The following is a 14,872-nucleotide window of genomic DNA, read 5'->3' as shown; positions in this document are numbered from 1 at the left end:
CATGTAGGCAATAATATTTAAGAGAATGCAGTAATTAAACTTTTTTTTAAATATATAACAAACTTATGAATAGAAAAACTTTTTTTTAGCTTTGAAGTTGTTTTTTAACACAAGCTATTCCTTTTTAATTTAAACTTCATTGTTCTTATGACATAAGTTATATTTATAAACATAAGTTATGTTCAAAACCACCTTATTGTTAATAGAGAAAATATTCTTGGCAAGAGGGAGATTTTTTAATTTTACTACATCAAGCATTAACCAAATATCATTTTTATTTTAAATAATTATACTTTATAAGGCCTATCATATTATAGAGTTTTTATTCCCAAATTATATTTTTCAATAATCTTAGAAATTGAAAAGAAAACTATCATTAATGAAATAAAAGTAGAAAATGATTTATAAGACTTTTCTTGTCAATATATGAACAAAACTCCATTTAGGAACACTTCTAATAAAATGAAAATTAAAAAAAGATGAATTACCATTGAAAGAATTTGAAATGAAATTTTCTAAAAGCTTTAAACAAAACAAATCTGCCGGAATCAATGATGTAAGTTTTATTTAATTGTTGTAAACTAACATTGTAATTGAAGAGCTTATTGTAAAATGATGACAAGCCACACTTTTTTCAAAAATGAGTTATTATTATTTTTATAATCATAAATAGAACACGCAATAGCCAAAAAGATATTAAGGCATAATTCTTAAAATTGGAGCTATAATTATAAAATCATCTTACTATAAGCACTGATTTTATAGATTTAAATAAAACTTAAAAGTCATTTTTCTTAAATATTTGTTTTTGTGGCTTGTCATTGTTTCACAATAAGCCCTTCAATTGATTGTCAAAATGTGTTAAAAATGCCTATAAGAATTATTTGTAACTATTCCTTTTAAAAAGGTATTTGCTTAAGATACTTAAAGCAGCAAAAGTTAAAACTACATTTAAATCCGATGAATAAACAGAAAATAGCAATAATAAATCTTTATTAAAATTAAATTTTTACCTTGCTGGGTATTGTGGGTTTGTTTTTTTTTTAAATTGTATTTTGTCTTCTACATTTATTCATCGCAGAGATGAAATTTTTGCGTTTAATTTACTTAATTTTTGCATTTGCAAGGTCAACGTTCTAACGACACAGCCTAAAATTATAATAAGATTCATCTTATGGAGTTTCACAACTTATGGAGATTCAACTTATGGAGATTAATTTTTATGGAGTTTCACAACTTATGGATATTCAAATTATGGAGTTTTACAACTTATAGTGATTCAACTTATGGACTTTCATAACTTGTGGAAATTTACAGCTAATATAGGTTTTTTTTTTTTTTTTTTTTTGTTAAACATCTTTGCTTCCAACAAGGCTGCAAACAGCCACTAATTAAAGTTGGAAGTTACTGAAAGAGAAAAGATGAAGATTGTAGAGCAAGATAACAATTGACAGACGACTTAATAGATTGCAAATTATATGAGCAAGATGAAGGAAGCGAATTCCAAAAAGCTGATGTTCGAGGAAAAAAACTAGACGAATTAGAGTTTTTGGAGCACTTAGGAACAGTCACAGAAAAAGGATGACACTTAATTGAATGACAAGTAACACGAGAATGAATTTTAGTAGATGGCACAAGAAACACTAGCTCTTTAGAGCAGTGCCCGTTATAGTATTTGTAAAAAAGAGAAAGAGAAGCAACATTACGACGATGTGAAAATGGCAAGAGGTTGGCTGCAAGAGCAGGTCCAACTAAGTTGACAATGCGTTTTTGCACCTTGTCTAAAAGAGAAAGGGCATCATTAGAAGATCCGCCCCAGATATGGCAACAATATTCCATACAAGGCCGGATTTGAGATTTATAGAGATAGAGGATAGAATCCGAAGTAAGAAAGTGACGAGCTCGATAAAGAGATGCAACCTTAGCAGATGCAAATTTTGCAACTGATTTGATATATGCTTTCCAAGAAAGATCAGAAGTTAGAGTTAATCCAAAAATATGAAGAGTGGATGACTCATCGAGTACATTACCGTTAATAAATATAGGAAGATCTAAATTATTGCAATAACGATTGGCTGAAAAAAATTGAGTTTTATCTGAAATGAAGATCATCAGCTACTGTCAACCCCATGCTTTAGCATGCAGAAGTGAGATCCTTTTTAAGCTCAAATGCTCCCTCTAAGCAATCAGAGAGTGTTGGTTTCTTATCACAACAAGAATAAATGGTAGTATCATCAGCAAACAATGCCACCTTAGATGTGAGAATATCTGGAAGATCGTTAATGTAAATTAAAAAAAGAATAGGGCCAAGGATAGAACCTTGAGGAGTCCCTGAAGTTACAGAATAAGAAGAAGAGTGTTGTCTATCAAGGACAACTTTTATGCTACGATTGGAAAGGAAGGATTCAATGATCTTAAAGATGTTTCCGGATACACCATAAGAAAAAAGCTTATGGAGAAGACCAGCATGCCAAACTTTATCAAAAGCTTTTGAAATGTCAAGAGCGATGGCCTTAACCTCTCCACTTTCATCTAATGCACAATAAAACCTGTCAGTTATTACTGTTAGCAAATCAGCTATAGAACAAGAAGATCAAAATCCATATTGATGGTCAGAAAGTAAATTATTAGATTCAAGATGAGAAATTAAGTGTTTGTTAATTAAAGATTCAAAAATCTTGCTTATGATAGGAAGAAGACTAATGGGACAGTAGTTAGACGAATCAGATCGCTCTCCAAAATTTTTGAAGATAGGGATAACAGATGCCTCTTTCCAGCAGGCTGGAAAACAAGACTCTGATAAGCACTTGTTGAATAGTTTTAAGAGTATGGACGAAAGCTCCCGAGAACACTTCTGCAAGACAATAACAGGTATGTTTTCTGGGCCACAAGCTGTAGAAGAGTCTAGGCAGGAAATCACTTTAGATATAGATGCTGGAGTGATATTAATGTCAAGCAATGGATCAACCTATTTGTTGGAAATATCAGGTAGAATGCAACTAGTGGAATCAAGAGATGATATTGATGAAAAGTTTTTAGCAAACAATTCGGCTTTGTCTTTAGGTGAAGTGACAAAGTCTGAACCATACAAGAGAGGTGAAATTATAGATTTACCCTTATTATTGATATTATTAAAGATTCTCCAGAAGTCACGAGAGCCCAATTTTTGAGATTAAATACGAGATTTCATGACCTGAGAATAGCGGGTTTTGGCGTTAGACAAAATCTTTTTACAATTGTTTCTAGCAGTAATACACAGACGTCTGTTTTCTGGAGAATTGTTTTGCTGATAAATATGGAAGTAATGGTTTCGATTGGCAATCGCAGCAGCACAGTGTGAGGAAAACCATGGAGGAGAGATTGACCTGGAATCGTCGAGAGGGAACAAAAGATTCCATGCCAGCCTGAATCCACAAAGTTATGTAAGAAGCACATTTGTCGACAGGAAGACGAAAGATTTCTACCCAAGGGCCTTCACGAAGAAAATCACGGAAAGAATCCCAGTCAGCTTTACTGTAGTTGTAAGAAGTTTGATAATAGGGGGATTCAGATGATGAAGAAGAATGAGATATTAGTTTTAGAATCAAACTGTGATCAGAAGAACCTAAGGGTGAATGTGGAGAAACTGAGCACTGACTAGGATCAGAAACAAGAAATAAGTCGAGTTGAGAAGGTAGATGATTCGGGTTGTCAGGAAAGCGAGTTGGAAAGTTGACTATTTGAGTTAGGGATTGAGAAAGGCAAAAGTTGAGGGCTTTAATGTCTGCAGAGTCACTGACACTAGAGCCAAGCCATTCAGAGTGGTGAGCATTAAAGTCACTGACAACAACTATTTTAGCTGATGGATAAAGAGAGAGGGCTTGGTCAATATGATCAGAAATAACGTCAAAAAGAGTGCAGTCTTGAGATGAAGGAGAGCGATATAGAACAAAGAGAAAGGCAATAGAGTGTAGTGGTGCTAAAGGAAAGCACATGAAAGAATAGTCTGTGGATTCAAACCTAGTTTCATGACAAATGGGTGAATTCTTACGAATGTAAATGCCGAGGCCAAGCATGTGACTATTGGAGTTTTTACGAATTAGAGGAAGATAACCATCAACACTAAGATCACAAGATGAGACAGCCGAACTCAAATTAGTCTCACAAAGAGCAAGGAGGTCTGGTGAACTTTGCAAGAGATAAGACCCAACAGAAGAAAAGTTACTTCGAAGACCACGAATATTAGTGAATGATAGGTTTAGAGAATTTGGTGATGATGATGGTTTTTTGTGTTTTATAGTTTTTGGTACTTTATTCATTTTTAAATTAGATTGAAGAACTTGACTCAAATCATAGATAGTACTTAGAACACCGTTTAATAGCCCAAGCAATTGCCTCATTACTACTAATAAACCCTAAGCCATAACAAAGGGCTCCAAATGTGGCCTCCGCAATGCACACCAAAATTACAAACAGGGACACCATCATTGCACAACATGGCATTGTTAATACTTTGATATTTTTCAGCTGTTGATGGAGTCAGCCTCTCTGAGAGCTACCACAGAGTTCGGAAAACCTGACTACCAGCAGGCCTCAGAACCATAAAACTGAGTTTTAGAGCTGTACCCTCATTAGGAGATAATAGATATATATATATATATATATATATATATATATATATATATATATATATATATATATATATATATATATATATATATATATATGTATATATATATATATATATATATATATATATATATATATATATATATATATATATATATATATATATTGCAGTACAATATATTCTGTTGTACAATTTATACAGCAGTATAAAGCATTAAGAAAGTCTTAATCATCATTGCTGATCCAGTATCAGTATCACAATTTCACCAGATCAGTATCACAATTTACTTACAATTGCTTTAGTAGATCGACTTGAAATTTTAGAAATTTTTATTGATTTTCTACTCTTTTTTTTAAAGTATGAAAGTGTTATTCATTAACTGAATGTTAGTTTTATTTTGGATTTCAAATAATTTTTGAAAGATGAGATTTTAGGTTGAATTATTTATGTCTGTTATCATAGTTTTTTTTTTTATATTTACTAAATATTTAGAAATAAAAATGTCATCTGTAATAGATTGTGTTTTGTGTAACAAAAAAGATGTGCTAAGTTATGGATTAACACTTGGAAATGGGCAATCTATTTGCAAAGAGTGTGCAAGTTAGTAGAATTCTAATGTTTTTGGATGTTTAAAATTTAAAATGTTTTTGGATGCTTTATAAAGTTTCACCTATTTTGAGATCCAACATGATATGCTTTTGAAGAACTTTTTTTTAAAATATTAGGGACCGGTCTGATGTTTAAGGGGCTTGAGCGACCCCTAAAATTTTTTTTTATTCAAAAATTTTTTAATTGTAGTATTAGTTTTTTAGATAGAACGTATTTAGGGGGTGCCTTCAGACAATTTCAAAAAATGTTATTTTTAAAACCACATTTATATATATATATATATATATATATATATATATATATATATATATATATATATATATATATATATATACATATATATGAAGTTGAAAGATGTCAAGTTTCAAGGGTCAAGTTAGTTTTTAGTATATTTAAAGTATAAAATATTCAAAATAGAACACAGTTATAAAGTCTTATCTTTGTTATTATATATTTAACAGCATAAACCATAACCATAACGAGACTAGTATAAAAATAAAAATAACAAAACAACTGTCAATGGATTTTTTTAGTATTTAAACTAAAAACTATTTTTAATCTTTTTGTTAACAATTGTATGTTTTATCTAGCTTTACAGTTATAGACACAAACTATACAAAGCTGGTGGAGAAGAAAAAAGTAGATTTTTTTTATTTTTATGACATCAAAGTTTTCTGTTTAAATTTATATTATTTATACTACTTATACTAAATAAAGTATTTCATTGTGGGTAAGGATAAGAGGGCTCTTACTATTACTTATAATTTCTATATGTTTATATAATTAAATACCTCAACTTTAAATACCTGATAAACAATATATTGGTATAACAGAGGGTGAATGGAAAAAACGTTTTGCCAATCATAAGCAATCTTTCAAGAATAAAATGTATTCAAAAGACACCATGCTGTCAAAATATATATGGGAATTAAAAAAAAAATATTGATGATTTTATACTGAATTGGTCTATTCTTAAAACAGCACCTGCATATAACAATATTTCCAAAAAATGCATACTATGCCTACAAGAAAAATTTGAAATAATTACACATGCAAGTCAAGAATGCTTATTAAACAAAAGATCGGAATTAATTTCTAAATGTAGGCACGAAAATAAGTTTCTCCTAAAAAACTATAAAAATAAATGAGTTCAAATAATATTTACATTAACCACCCTTTTTAAAAGAACATTAAAAAAAAAAAATAGCATAAGTAATCATTTCTAAAGAATTCTTTTTATAATAGTGTCAGCAAATTCCACAAATGTGTGAAAATTTACAGTAGTTAAGACATTTGCAACTTCCTGTAATTTAATTTTTGGTATAAATTGAAGTTTTATTAATTTGATCATCCATTTCTGATGAATCTTTGTTGATGAAACACAGTGTTAAATGGAAAAAATTTTTGTTAAGTGATTTTCTACTAATATATAATTGCTCTGTTCTTTTAAGAACATTGAGCACTCTATTGTGTTGAATACTTTTTAAAGTTGTTTAAATATATATATAAATAGCTAAACTATTAATGTAATTACTTTTTTTCCAGCTCAATGATTATGTATTAAAAGTGCTTGTACCTGAAACAATAATATATCTGTTTGCTAAAACTGAACAGATTTCAAGAATCAAAGTACTTAACTTTTTTTTTGAAGAAGAAGTTTTTGTATTGTGCTTTTTTTATTTTATTCATTTTTTCTAATTTTAGGCTGAAGTCATATTAAATTCCTACATTTCAAAGGGGTTAAATATATATATATATATATATATATATATATATATATATATATATATATTTTAAAATATATTTTTTATATCTTTTGAGAGTAAACAACTTTTAAAGTTAAAAAGTTTTATATTTTATTCAAAATATATTTAGAATTAATGAAAGAGACCAAGAATCAGAAAGTAGTATAAATGATGGGTCTGGTATGTAATTTTTATTAAAAATGTTTTTATTTTAGTTTTATTAAATTTAGATTCTTTTTAAACTGAAATATTTTTCCTGAAGCAACAATAACTTGATTTTTTTTCTTTATCTAGTGATTAGTGCTGAAAATTTTTTCATAAATTCATTGCGAAAGAAAGAACAACAAAGTAGATTGTTTTTTTTTTTCTTTGAACACAAATAAATTATAAGACTAAATCATTTTTTGGCTCTTAGAGAATAGCCGTTTAATGAAATGGGCTCAGTATGATTCTTGTATAAAAGGTATATTTTTAAATTTGAGATTTGAATTTATATATATATATATATATATATATATATAATACATATATATTTTAAATTGTAACTTTAGAAGCTAATACTACTCAAGTTAATGAAAAGCAATTGAACATATTAAAAATAATATTTCTTATCAAATAGAAACTGTCCATTACTTTTCAGATGGGTGTGCTGGCCAGTACAAAAACTGCAAAAACTTCATAAATATATGCCACCATGAACAAGATTTTGCTATGAAATGTACATGGTCTTTCTTTGCAACAAGTCACGGTAAATCACCCTGTGATGGTATTGGCGGGACTGTAAAAAGACTAACTTCAATTGCTAGCCTTCATCGAACAACAACAAATCATATTCTTACAGCATCTGCAATGTTTAATTTTTGCCAAAATGAAATCATAGGAATTAATTTTTATTACATACCTAAGGAGTCAAACACAATAATTCGAAGTGAAATGGAGCAAAGATATGCAACTGCAAAAACGTTACCAGGCACTCGCACCTATCACAATTTTGTTCCAATAAGTAACACAAAAATTGGAACTAAAGTTGTTTCTGAACAATTGGAGTATTCATTTGTTTTTAATTTTCAAACTGATGAGATTATTAAAGAATTCTTGTCTAATATAAGCATTGGCGCGTTTATATGTTTGATATATGATAACAATCCATGGATTGGACTAGTTGAGGAAACTGATATTGAAAATAAAGACTTTCTAGTTAGATTCATGCATCCATGTTACCCTTCAAGGTCATATTATTGGCCTTCTAGAGATGATTTGTGCTGGGTTCCATCGACAAACTTATTGTTAATAATTAATATTCCAACAATTGTTACAGGAAGACAATACAAAATCAGTGAAATAGATCACCAGAGCATTGAAGATAGCTGGGCAAACTTTAAACCAGAGAACTAATTTGTTATCTTTCAAAGATTTTTAATTTTTATTAAATGTCGAAGATTGTCAATTTTTATTGCCTTTTAGTTTTAGTTTTTCTCATTGCAATTTAATTATTTTCATGGTTTTAGTGTAATTTCGAAATTTTTTGGGTTTATTATTATAAGACTTTGAATGCGAATAAATCTGATTTAAAAAAAAAAACCCTTGCAGTTTTTTTGTATTATGAAGTTTGTTACATATAGAACATTAGGAAAAAATTTCAGAACTTTATCTTTTAGGCATCTCGAGATAAACATTTTTTTGTACATGGCATCAAAAAACTTACGAAAAGTGTTACACCATTTTGAAATTGAATTTTCATATAGTAGCTTAAATTTTTGTGTATTTTATCTCTGAAACCGTAAGGAGTCAGACACTAAAATTTGGAGTGAAGTTTTCTTTCATTAATTCAAGCTTGTATTCCAAAAATCAGCAAAATCTGAGATGGTATGGTGCCAAATTATTTTTTTTTTAGTTGATTTGACATGGAATGACCCATATATATATATATATATATATATATATATATATATATATATATATATATATATATATATATATATATATATATATATATATATATATATATATATATATATATATATATATATATATATATATATATATATATATATATATATATATATATATATATATATATATATATATATATATATATATATATATATATATATATATATATATATATATATTTAAACAATTTTAAAATGTTAGAACATTGAGCACTCTACAAATAGAGTGCTCAATGTTCTTAAAAAAACAGAGCAATTATAAATTAGTAAAAAATCACTTAACAAAAATTTTTTCTCATTTTACACTGTGTTTCATCAATAAAGATTATCAGAAATGAATAATCAAATTAATAAAAACTTCAATTTATACCAAAAATTAAATTACAGGAAGTTGCAAACGTCTTAACAACTGTAATTTTTCTCACTTATGTTGAATTTTCTGACACTATCATAAAAAGAATTCTTAGGAAATGATTACCTATGCTTTTTTAGAAAAATATTTTTTTAAAAAGCGGGACTTACTGTAAATATTATTTGAGCTCATTTATTTTTATAGTTTTTTAGAAGTTTATTTTTGTGCCTGCATTTAGAAATTAACTCCGATTTTTTGTTTTATAAATATTCTTGGTTTGCATGTGTAGTTATTTCAAATTTTTCTGTTATTTATTTTTCTATTAGGGGTCGTCCATTAAGTACGTACGCTTTTTTTTCGTCAAAAAATTTGTTAAGTGATTTTCTACTAACTTATATATATACATACACACACACACACACACACACACACACACACACACACACACACACACACACACAAACACACACACACACACACACACACACACACACACACACACACATATATATATATATATATATATATATATATATATATATATATATATATATATATATATATATATATATATATATATATATATATATATATATATATACATATATATACAGTATGTGCCAAAATTGTCACCAAACAACAAAGAAATATTTTATATTTTTTTAAATAGAAAAGCTGTGAAGAATGAAATTTTAGTTTTATTAATTAAATTTAAGACATAGCTAACTGAAAATATTGCTTTTTTTTTAAATTTAGAGGACATTTTTATGTGAAGAGCTATTTTTGTCGCAAATGAAAGCAAATAACATATTGTAGTAAATTAATATCGATTGTATCCTCCCTTAGATTTAATTACAGCCTGAATTCTTTCAGGAACACTAGCAACCAATTTGTGGCATTCCTCAGGTGTAATTGAGTACCAAACCTCTTGTATACGAGCCCAAAGTTCATCCTTATTCTTAGGTGGAGTAGGAAAGTTGTAGACCCATTGTTTAACTATTGCCCATAAATTTTTAATTGGGTTAAGATCAGGGCTTTGTGCTGGCCAGTCAACGATTTTCAATTTCTGCTTGTGAAGGAATTTAATGGTCTTATCAGCCTTATGCTTGGGGCCGTTGTCTTGCATGAACATCATGTTATGTACATTTCTGCCCTATTTTCGAAGGGACTTGAAATATCCGACCTTAAGGATGTTGATATAGTCATCAGCGTTTATTATTCCATTAATTTTCAGTAATTCAACAACTCCACGAGCACAGAAACATCACCAAAACAAGAGTTTTCCTCCGCCATATTTAACGGTTGGTGTAAAATCTCGAGCACTTAATGGTGAATTAGGCTTTCTCCAAGTATATCTTATACCATCTGATCCAAACATATTAGTTTTACTTTCATCTGTCCAAATCCAATCATAAAAGTCATCAAAAGTCATGTGTACATGAAGTTTAGCATAATTTAAACAAGCTTGGCGGTGACGAGAAACTAACAATGATCTTTCTTGTGGATCAAAAACCAATTCTTTTGAGCTCTCTATTGACTGTCCGCACTGAAGCATGAGTCCCATAGCTGTTATTCATTAAATTATAACATCCTTTGCAGTTTTAGACTCTCCAGAAGCAATTAAACAAGTGATTGTTCTTTGATCTCTTGGTGTAAAAATTTTCTTTTGACCACTTTTAGGCTTATTTACGTCACCATTACCTTTTCACATTAAAATTTAAAAAAAAAATCAATATCCTCTAAATTTAATAAAAAGCAATATTTTTAGTTAGCTAAGTCTTAAATTTAATTAATAAAACTAAAATTTCATTTTTCTTCACAGCTTTTCTATTAAAATATATATAAAATATTTTTTTGTTCAAACATGGTGACAATTTTGGCACATGCTGTATATATGTATTTATACAAAGTTCTTGTTTTTGTGTTTGTAAATTAATTATGTATTATAATTTAAGAATGAGTTACCAGAGCAAAGTGAATTGAAAATAAACATAACTTTATTTAACGAAGATTGTGAATCTAAAATTTTTGTTAAATTTAGTTGTGAAAATGATTTTTTTTTTTAAAAAAAGATATAAATATAAATGCTTTTTCAATTTTCCTAGTTTAACCTTATTTTTTAGGAAGGTGTGGTCCAATGTTTGTTAAATTTTTTTTTTTTTTTTTTTTTTTTTTTTTTTAGATTATTCACCTCCCCAAGGCCCGAGGGGGGCCACTACAGTCGAGAAGGCTACTCATTTTTTTGTGTTTTTATTTTTTAATTATTATTCGTGGTGCAACCCTCTCTCAACTCTTTAACTCCGAAACACGAACCTTGCCGAGCAAGGCCGCTGCGCGGAGAAACTAAGTTGAGCGCGGTACTTCCAGGGACGTGATTGATTTAAAAATGATTTAGTTGAAAAGGTTAGTTTTAGTTTTGTTTGTAATTTATTGTTTAAAGGTTTGTAAAGTATTGTTTAGTTTGGTTGATAAAATATTTGAATAGTTACAAATATTTTTAATTAGTATTAACATATTTATAGCAAACAATGTTATTATCAAAGTTGCCTAATATTTTTTTAAAAAGTCCATACAATAAAGTAAAAAATTGTAAAAAGTTAATTGATCTTTAAACCTTATAACTCTATAAAATACATTATTTTATCAGTTAAAATTCATGATTTTCAGTGCCAATAAATACATTATTTTATCAGTTAAAATTCATCATTTTCAATAAAGAATAAATAACTGTGGTTATTTTTATATCCTTTTTGGACAATATTTATTTTTATAATTGTTACAAATGCTTTTTGTTTTTCTTTACAAACTATTGTTAAAACTTTTAGATTTGTGCTTATGTTGATGATAGCAATGATTTTATCAAAGAAGACTGTCTTAAAACTGTAAGTTTTTAAAAAAAAAATTTATTATTTTAATTTATTAATTAGATCAGTATTTTTCTTTTGTATTTTATTTCATATTTCCCTACTATAATTTTTTTTCTAATTTTTTTAATTAGAAAAGTTATGAAAATGAAGCTAGTTTTACCTTAACTGTTCAAGAAAATAAAGTTAATTGTACAATGGATTTGCTTTGTGCTTAAAAGGTGTATATTTTTAATATAAAATCCTCTACAGTTCTGTTATAATCAGTATAGTCTCTGGCAATAAAATCTTTTTATAAATTTTTTCTAAATAAACATTAAACTGTGATCATTATATTTTATTCAATCATTTTTTTAATTTTTTTTTGAACTGACTCTGTACTCTTGTATGCTTAATACACAGGAGGGGATGTTTTGTAATTCTCTGAATTTTTTTTCTACCCAACCCAAGTTTCTAAAGACCTCCCTGTTTATTAATTTTTACTTGGCATCAACAAAAAAACTATATTTCAAAATTTTAAAAAAAATCAACACTAGGCAGACTTTGAGAATTTGAAAATATATATATATATATCAATCACTAATAAAAATAAAATTTTTTAGTGTAATGAGGCTTTAGAAATTGTTGACCTTTAAAAAATCTTTTAAATCTTCATTTGTCAAAATTGATTTTTTGTTTATTTTTCACCATAGATTTAATTTATATATGCATATTAAATCCTATCGAAATTATTGAACAGCTGTAAAATATGCACATTTGATTGCAAGCCACTTTAGCATTAACTTTTTTATGCGTGTTCTGTAAAGAAAAATTCTCATCCACTCTTATTAAGATTCCCTTTCCTTTATTAGACTGTAATAAAATTACCACTCCCCTACCCCTTCCTCTTTTACCTTTATTCCTAACCCCCCTTGAATTAAGCATGCAAGACAAATATCAATTATTATTTCTTTTAAAGAATAATTCTTCATCATTAAAAAAATATTTTGTTTCAGAATATATTTCACCATAAATGTGATGTTGCAGATGTAACTAAAGTTAAAGGAATTTCGTCAAAATTAGGTTTTATTTTATTCCATTTTAATTTTTTTAAATTCTTTATTCTATACATTTATGTTTTTAAATTCTTTTACTGATTTTTTTTTTTTAATCTATTTTATTATTTTTTTATAGATTCTTAAAGACCATAATTAATAATAATAACATTGAAAACAACTATGCAAAACATCATTCAGAAGATACTCAGAAACCTTCCTCGCAGTTAGTCAATAAAGAGATAAATTAAACACAAAAATGCAGAAGAACCAAAAAGAAATAAGAAGTTGTTTCCTATTCCTGGGTGTGAGGCAAAGGTTTTTAACTTGCCAAGACATATAAAATTATCTAAAAGTGATCACCTTTTGTTGAAAAAATCAGCTTCTAAAGTAGTATCTATTTTCGGACTTCGAAACTCCAAAAGTAGCAATGCTAGTATACATTATTGTAAAAAAATGAAAATTTGTCCTGTTGATGGATACTTTTCAGTTATTAAACTTGTCAGATCATTTTAAAAAGTCTTATCTGGAGATATTTAATAATACAGAGCTTTATGGAAAAATACGAAATAAAGCAACAGTTATGATTGGCTATGAAGAAGAAAAAATTGAATCTATTTTTAAATCTAATAATAGAGAATCAGAAGATAGTTCTACCCATTCAGAAAGTGGTTCTTCAGAAAGTAACTGTAGTGGATACAAAAAATTTATATGTAAAACAGACTCTTTGTATTCTGAATCGCTATCAACAGATAGCGATTCGGAATACAATGTTGAAGTAGACAAAACAGATGAGTCTATAGATGATTTTTTATTGGAAGATGGAGATGAAGGATCAGTTAGTAATGTTTTAAATGCTTTTGAAAATCATTTATTGGGTTTTGAAGGTGGGAAAAAGAAAAAAAAACCAGCTCGTCAATGTAAAGATCAAGTGAAATCAATTCTTAATTGTGTTAATCCTTCTCTTACATCCTTTGATTCTTTATTTGATATTCAAACTCTGCGAAACTCGTGGCTGCCATGGGCATTAGCACCAGGTAAAGGTAAAAGCATTTACCAGGAACATTAAGGCCATATCTTGGTTCGCTCAGCAAATTTATAGAGTTTTTGATCAGACAAAAAACGGTTTCTTGGGCAAAAAAAATATCTGTACCATGCACAGTTAATCTAGATACAATGAAAGGGTTATTAAAAGATGTCAAGATTTGGAGGTCAAATTATTGTGATGAGGTTGATCAATGTGAATGGGAAGTCTAAGAAAAAGATCTTGTTAATATGATTGATCCAGAGGAATTTCAAAGGATATATAACTCAGAGGTATCTCTTCAAGCAAGAAAGCTCTTTAATATGCCAATAATATGCGATAGTAATGATTTTAGTAGAGATAATTTTGTTTTAGTAAGAGATTATTTGGCCAGTATTAGCTGCTTAAGAAATTCGGCTCGAGCCAGAAATTGCATTAATATGCTTCTTGGAGAGTTTGAAAACGGAAAAGTTGATAACAGCACTAATAATGTTATAATAAATGTCAAACATCATAAAACTAAACGAAAGTACGGATCAGCCCAAGTTGTACTTACTCCTGAAATCAATAGTCGAATGAGATTTTATGTTGATTTCTTCAGAACCAAATTAATGATAAAAATCCATCAGATCCAGGTATGAGCTTTTTTGTAACATGGTCATTCAAATCCCTTAATGGATTTT

The 14,872-nt window shown here is 28.1% G+C and overlaps 1 protein-coding gene and 1 long non-coding RNA gene across 3 annotated transcripts in view; one reads left to right on the top strand and one right to left on the bottom strand.

Annotated features, from left to right (window-relative positions):
• Positions 1 to 14,872, bottom strand: part of LOC101238823 (uncharacterized) — a 73,862-nt gene that overhangs the window by 34,029 nt on the left and 24,961 nt on the right. The window lies entirely within an intron of this gene.
• LOC136080951 (uncharacterized) lies at positions 6,762 to 7,156 on the top strand. The gene is made up of 3 exons (XR_010638754.1): positions 6,762 to 6,847; positions 6,923 to 6,957; positions 7,094 to 7,156. It is a non-coding gene; the product is annotated as an uncharacterized LOC136080951 (long non-coding RNA).

This window comes from Hydra vulgaris, chromosome 06, assembly GCF_038396675.1.
Source record: "Hydra vulgaris chromosome 06, alternate assembly HydraT2T_AEP".
Lineage (NCBI taxonomy): Eukaryota > Metazoa > Cnidaria > Hydrozoa > Anthoathecata > Hydridae > Hydra > Hydra vulgaris.
This window is presented reverse-complemented; position numbering and strand designations above follow the sequence as displayed.